Source organism: Squalius cephalus, assembly GCF_949319135.1.
Source record: "Squalius cephalus genome assembly, chromosome: 23".
NCBI lineage: Eukaryota > Metazoa > Chordata > Actinopteri > Cypriniformes > Leuciscidae > Squalius > Squalius cephalus.
In genome coordinates this window covers 8567088-8575111 of record NC_137144.1, presented here as the reverse complement: position 1 = coordinate 8575111, position 8024 = coordinate 8567088, and positions in this window count along the sequence as shown.

Sequence of the window (8024 nt, the reverse complement as noted above, 5' to 3'; positions counted from 1 at the left end):
CCAAATACATGTTTATCAATCTTTTTTTCTTTAATACAGACATATGTGTTTTTATTATTTATTTATTTTTAAATAAAAATTACATTGCATAACCCATAGAGATCGGACTGTCAGATAGTTTGGGAATATTCACACATAACATATACACATAAAACATGATATCAGAGCTTTAAAATCAAACATTTTAAAAGAGAACAATACATCACGGTTGTTTAAACCAATTAGAATTAAGCTGTGTCGTCAGTAAGTCGTTTCCCATCATGCTTTTGATCAGCGCAGTCAGTGGAGAGCAACTGCGCGCGACTGCAGAATCCGACACGTGCGCCTTGCGGTCGCGAGAGTTTTTTGACATACGTCAGCATGACATCAGAGCAAGGCGGACCGCACTCGGACACATTTATTCTCGCGCTGATCACCGGTGATCGATTCTGCGCAGATTTTGCTCATCTCAAACAAGCCTATTATTGAAGAGGCGCACATAATGGACGACATGACACATATAGGACAGAAATTTGTCTTACTCAAAGTATGAGCTGATTGAACGGATGACAATTGTTTACATAGACCTATATGCTTACAGCACTTGTAGAATGTGACTGTGTTTGTGATTTATGTTGAACATTTTAATGTTCACATGTAAAAGTGTAATGAAGGTGCTCGACTTGTGCCTAATTATTGTTACTTATCAATCTCTTAATAATTTTGAAGAATGCAAAAAGATTTTGTAGTATCGCTATGTTTACAGCAACAACTATAAAATGTATCTGAAAAATGTGAAAATGAAATGCCTAATGTGGTCATTTCATGGTGCAGTGTAACAGAACATGAAAAAAGCACCGAAAGTAAGTGAACTTAAAAAAAAAGTGTATTGCCCTATATTTTGGACTGCTCTGGTTATTGTATTGACAGATTGCAACCTTTTCAATGCCTGATATTTGTCGCTGTTTGCCGCTCTATTGCCTCTTTTTCTACCTCTGTGCTTCACTTTTCTCAATCTTTGCATGTTGTTAATGTGATCTCTCCCGGTGCTTTAATAAACTGAACTCTTTTTTTTTTTCTTTTTTTTTTTTTTGAGATCTCAAGCCTTTCTTTGCTCTCAAGTTGATGCTTCTATTGTTAGCGTTTATACTATTTGGCAAATGTTTCATGTTAAGATTATGCTATTGTTTGTCTCAACCTAAATTGTTCCAACAGTGGAGGATCTTGAACGCAATGATGGCACAGTGGACAGACCATACTTCATGCCAGAGAGACTGCTGTCCATCCTCAAGAAGTCCAATGAGGGGCTGAAACAGACAAGATCAAAAGATTGATAGAATTTTGTAGGGAGAGAAAAATAGAGAGACCTGCCATAATTGCACTGATTTCATGCACCAGTAAATGATGCCATGTCATTACAGCCAAATGTAGGATATTTGTAATTTGTAGTGATTACAATTTAGCTCAAAGGAATTATTAATTAATGTATAGGGAATTCAAAAGAGTCACTTATTACAACCGAGCAAATGACTCGTTCGCGGTTCATTTGAACTGGCTGTAACTATCAACTCTGCAACGGATATAAATATCCGAACTATAGTGAAACACTATATAGTTAGCAAGGTAACTTAGATCAGAAGTTTAAGACATTAAATTTGTAAGCAAAATAACACAAGTAATATTTCTCTTTAGAATACAAACAAGACTTTATTGATTATTCTAACACATAACTAATATCTAACACAGACACACACACATTCATACGCGTTGCAGAAAGAAAGAGAGTAAGGAAAGATTAAGTTTTAAGAGTGAGTTTAGGAGTGAGATGATGTAATCCCAAGTTTCTATGCACTTATAAAACACAACCTGAATGAACCATCAATCATTAGTTTAACCCTTTTATCGTTTCCTAGGTTATTAAATCTGTATCAAATACACCAGTTCAGTTTAAGAGTCTGGAGGCAGTACTTGCTTGTCTTTGCTTTTGGGGATTCCCTTTTTGTTGCGTGAAAGGGGTTTTCCTGGTCCGTTCGTTGGCTGGTCTCCGAGTGCCTGATGTCTGGGTCACGTGGTCAGTCACGTGGCGTGCTGGCGGAATGAAAGTCTTTGTTTGAAGCTGGCTTTGCAGAAGAAACGTGGCTCGAAATCTTGTCGCAAAACTTAACTTAGAACCGAGACTCACAACGGAAAAGAAAGGAAACTAAGAAAAGAAAGGAAATTGAGAAGAGTAGATGATGGCTTGAATGAAGCTGTTTAACCCATGTTCTCAAGATCTTGATTTGGGTTGTTTCGTCTGCGCGTTTACATGGTTCCTAGTCGGTCTTAGATCTTCATCTCCCGCTGCATTTTTGGTTCTGCACTAAAAACTCTAAACTTTGTTCTGGTGTTAAGAGTTTAAACTCAAATGTCCGCCCAGCCTCCTGGATCAGTTCTAACCAATTAGACACTGTCTTTGTTTAGGAGGTGGCGTTCTCTTCACTTCTTATCATAAATCAAGCTTATCTGTGCTCTCCTTACTCTCTAAGCTCTAGCAAAGAGTACAGAGGCCACAGCTAAGACATTATTACTATTATAAGAATCCAAAACATTTTCCACAGATTTCAATCAAGCCATCCTTTGAATTAAGAACATACGATAATATTGATATGAAACACAACACATTTTCATTCAAACATCTAACAATAATAACAATTACATGAATTGTATGGCATCTAAGCATATCAGATACACCCATCTATTGTAGGAACAATATAGAATCATGTCGTTGCATGATGCTTGATCTATAAGTCCATTGAAAATTGTTCTTGAATGATTTTATGTATGTTATAGGTAAAATCTCAGTTCTGTGGTTTGAAACGATTTTACACCCTGAGGTCTATCAGAGGTCCTTAAGGAGGGGTCTGGAATGTTGTGGGCTCGAGCAGCTTCTGCTGTTATCTTGATCGGGCTGAATTGTGCTATCTCTGAGCCAATCATTCTTTTCCAAGCTATCTTACATTGACCAGTTCTTTCTTTAGTTGGGCTCATCTTCTTTGAAGCTTGCATGGCCATAAAGTTCTTAGCTGGGGGTTTTCGTTGGTCAACGGAGACTGGCTGGCTGGAGCCTTCTTTTATGGCTCTGGGGTTGGTGATTTGGTGTCTGGAATGTTCAGTTCTGTGAGAAATTATGTTTGAACAATTCACCTGGAAGATTCATTTGTGTTTGTTTCGCACTCAATCCTACATATCCCCTCTTCGTACGGCGATGTGTTAAGATGAAGACATCGGTGAACGCTGGAGAAACACGGGTAGAAGAAACAGACACATACAAAGCAAACAACAAGACAACACCTCCATGACTGGTCACTGTACTGGTGCAGGGCATTAGATTACTTAAGTATTAAAAGTTCAAGTTCATTCTCTCAATATGGTCTATTATATTGAATAGAGTTTAAATTTTGGGATTGTTATTCTAATTTGTTTCAGTACGGTGATTATTTGATCAAATTCTGTGATTACGTTTGTTTGTTATCTTCTCTTCTAAGTTGTTTTACGTTAAGACGTTTTACCTTTTATTTTCTGGTGACATAATTTGTGGTAACAATTATGTGACCCATCATGCATGGAGCTCTCTGGCTCACATTCGTTTTAAGGCGGCTTACAAGTGTCAGGCGTGGTGCGTCAATCCTACTACCATGACCTTGACCCTTAAGGGGGTAGACATGCATTTTACCTAATAAATGAAGAAGGAAAGTTAAGGAAGAGGTAGAACAAAACAGAGCAATTGTATGGCTTATAACTACTGTTGCGCAGCTAAGGTGTCAGGTATCACAGTGTAAGGAGAGGTGTTCTACTTGTTGGATGGATAGCTACCATGTTTCCTATGATAAGTGTAGCTAAGTTGTTAAGCTAGTTTCTGAAGTTAGTTTCTACTTGTGGGAAAACATGTTTGCTGAATGTTTTCCATGGTAGATGTGGTTAACCTCTACGTGTTAGTGAGCATGTTAGTGGCGTAGTGTAGTGCATGTATGTATGTATGTATGTATGTATGTAGGCATGTATGCATGTATGTGTGTATGGTCAGATCTGACTCAGTCTGTTTTGCTCCCCCCTTTTCTTGAAGGCTTGCCCACGTGCTTCTTGGCTTAGCTTTGATGAGCTTAGATGAAGATTGGCTTGTTGCATCTTTGCCTTAGAAAAGGGATCTTCTATGATCTGCTGGGGGTCAGTCCAGTAAGGCAGGAAGTTCTCTGGCAGACATTGGGAGGCAGTTTGGCATGGATGCGTGAAGCTGTGGTGCAAAACTTTGTCTCCGCTGTTGCATTCCTCTTCTGATGCCTTCTGGTTGTGACAGACTTTCTGACCTTCTGTGCTTACTGTGGTTACTGTAGCACACACGTGGTTCTTGAGTTTGGAGCTTGTGTGATGGTTTCTTTGTGAGTGATGGGAAGCCAGTGTGGTGTTTTCTGGTACCTCTGGGTGTTTGTCAGTGGTTGGCTTTGAGAGACCCCTCTGTTCTGTGTTGTTGTAGAACAGGTGGTCGTCATCTTCATTATGAAGGTGTACCAGATGATCATTGGTCTTCCGTTCCATCGCTAGTCATAGTGAATTTGACTCATCTTGTTGGTCATTCGTGTTCAGCTTGTTTTCTATGAACACTTTCATTTGCCTCATTAGTTGCTCCATGTCTTCTGAGGGTAAACTGTCTTGTTCTTGGGCACACTCAGTGTTGTGTTTGACTGAGTAGTGCCGAGGTGAGTTTCGTCGTCGATTACTCACATTGAATGCTTTTGGATGCGTTGGTTGACAGCCTTTGGATGTCCAGTTAGGATTCCAGTTGTTTCCTTCTTGTGGGTTCATTGAGAAGCGTGGCTGGTCCCATGGCTTTTCCATGCAGTTGGTGTGGTAGCTGTCATTGGCCTGGGGGTCACGTTCTCTGTGCACCTTGTGAAGGACTGTGGTGTTGTCATGCCACTGGGTGTCTTCCAGTGCATAGCTTGTGTCTTGGCTGAAGGAGTTTGACACTGTGGATGTTTTCAAACCTTTCTTTGAGGACATCTTTTGTTTGATGTAGGCTTTGTGCGTCAGGTCACGTAGCTGTTGAATTGTCATTGTGTCTGCGCTGGCCATGACATGAAGATGATGACTCAATCCGGGATGCAGGTTCCTCAGAAAAAGGGTTTTGAAATTCACATCCTCTTCATGTTCAGGTGAGTTATGTGCACCAAAGAAGGCTTGTCGAAAACGGTGGTAGTAGGCTTGAGGAGTCTCTTGTCGACCTTGTTTGGTTTCCAAAGCGATTAACACACCGTGTTCCAACTCTGGGCCTGTGAATTCTTTTATCAGTATCTCACATAGTAGCTGGTAATTTGACTTGACATGAGCAGGTTGTCGGTCTAGGAAGCTTTGTACCTCTGAACTGGATGTCGATCTGAGGAGGTAGAACCTGTCTCTGTCAGTCACATGTGGTCTCACCTCTAGGTGGAAGTTGATATCTCGGATGTGGGACTGGATGTCTGGGCATTCCGTGGAGTTCGGGTTGAACTGAGTGATATTCTTAACCAGCTGGTTGAGATCTTTAAAGGTCATCCCCTGTGCAGCTTTGGAGTCTGCCTGGATGAGTTCTCGTTGCTTGTTGGCAGTGAACGGTTCTGTGGTGAAGGCCTGTGACGTTTTGGATTGTGGCCATTCACTTCTTTCCCTGTATGCCAGTTCTTGGATGGAGGACTCTGTTCTGCTCAGCAGTGGTGATGCTGAGGGAGGTCTCTCCCTTCTTGGCTCTGGTTTCTGTTGGAAAATGTGCTGGAGTTCATCTCTGACCGCGTAGAGCTCGTCGTTGACGTCATCTCGCTGTTGGGTCAAATGGTCAATTTCAGCACTGCACCTTTCCAGGTGGTCTTTCAGAGCATTAATTTTAGAGTTCTTGTCTTTAATGTCAGCTTTAGCTTTCTCTAGCTGATGTTCAGCAGCCTGGAGTTGGTTTACCAGGTGCATCTGGGCAGTCTTTAATTCTTGTTTGTCACGTTCAGTGACTGCAAGGGCTTCTTGGAGCTTGTCAACTTGCTTCTTTGTTTCTTGCTCCACTACATCAGGCATGAGTTTGTCTTGAGCTTTCGTTTTGAGCTGGTCTGCGCAGCGTTGAGTGTGCATCAGCTCTCTCAGGAACTCAGTGGTCTGACGCTTGAAGTCGTCCTGGACTTTCACTTCCAGCTTGTCCATGCGGCTCTGGGCACGTGTCAGCTCCTCCTGAAGGTGGGTGATGTGCTTGTCGCTTAGTGTCAGCTGGGCTGTGAAGGCATTGCTTAGGGAACAGATGATCTTGGTTAGTTCCACGTGGTTGTGGTTCTGATTCTGGCTTGAATCATGTGTCAGGAGTCTTCTCAGAATTATGATTATTATTAAAAATAATAACAGTTCAATTGTCTTTGGTGTGAGGCAGTCTGTGATGCCTCTGAGCCAGGCGTCCATGTCAGAGGGGTTTGTTGTCCGCGACATGTTGGCACGCTGGGGTGAAGAGACTGACACAGATCTGTGTGGGGTGTAAGCCTGTATGTGGTTGAACAGCTAAGTGTCGTTTCAGTGACTGTACAACAATAGTGAAGTGTTGTAATGTCTAAGTGTTGGTCTCAGTGTAGACAGGTAGGCTAGTGATGTGGACACTTCGTCACTCAACTGAGCGAGGGAAAGAGAGAAAAAGGTTAAAACAAATCTCAATTGAAAGGATTTTTTTTTTTTTTTTTTCAGTGGGAGAAATATTTTTATAAATATTTTCTATCAATGAAAAGCTGGTTTAAACTCGTGATGTGTCACTCAACTGAGTAAGGGGAAAAGAGAGAGAGGTTAAAACCAATTTCAATAAAACAAGAAAGAAAATTCTTAAGAAGGAGAAATATTATTTTTCTCGTAAATGCTTCCTATCGGTGAGAATCTGTTTCCAGAAAGGTAAACAATATTATTGTTTATGTTTACAAGGAAAAATAATACAATAATAATGCTGATACCTTTTTTCTAAGTTTGACAGGATTGACACACCTTCAGTTTGGACCGCTTACAGCTCTGCTGGGATGCTTTGAAGGCGACGGTTGCTCAACACTTGTCTCTGTTAATTGATCTTGGATAAGATGTCAAATTGTAAATTGTGTTTACAAAGACAGAGAGAGTATGGAGAACAAGAGAGGGTTTGATTACCAATCAAATACCTAATAATTGTTTTCTTTGGAAAAATTATCTTTCTCTTTCTTTAGACTCGATTGATGGTTCTTCCAGGTTTGTTTCCCACAAATGTGAAGGATGGGAACGCAGGACAGAACAGGAAGGATGTAAGAAGGAAAGGAGGGAAGGAGATTGGATCCACAAATGGCTCTGGAGCCTTTGTCGAACTACGAGTATAGAATTGATAGTTGCCAACAACTAAACATTCAAAAATAAAACTTTGTAAGAGAGGGTTCTCTCTGATTTATTTGAAACTTGTAGTGAGATGCCAATGTCTCCTATTGAGGCTCAGGTGTTTCACTCCCAAGCTAGGAATCAAAAGAAAGGAAAAGGTAATAAAGATGAAAGAAAGTAATAATGTGATGGACAAAATAAGAAAAAGGGGAATTAAATACAGAGGTAAATAAGTAAAATAGAATGGTTAAGGTTATAACCACAACTGGAAAAGGAGGATATACCGCAATAATAAATGAGCAAGCATGAGTCTAACAATATTTGTAATAGGGAAATGTTGGTTGAATAAGTTTACTTAACTTCCAAAGTTTAAGACTTATTCACCTGAAGTGATTAAATCTAAAAGAGAAATTTAGAAATTATGAGAATTATGAAATTAGATTTATTAAAAATAAATCTAGAAATCGTTAGAAATTACCTGTTTAGAAAAATAAAACTTCAATCTTGATTTAATATTTCCCTTTTTTAGATCAAATTAGAATTTGACAATTAATAATCATAAACCAGTATTTTCTTTTCAAGTAAAATGCAGGTAAATTAAATTAATAATTGTGAACCGAAATTTCCTTTTCACAGAAAAATATGGGTAAAGTATGAGACAGGTAAAGTAGGAAAGAAGA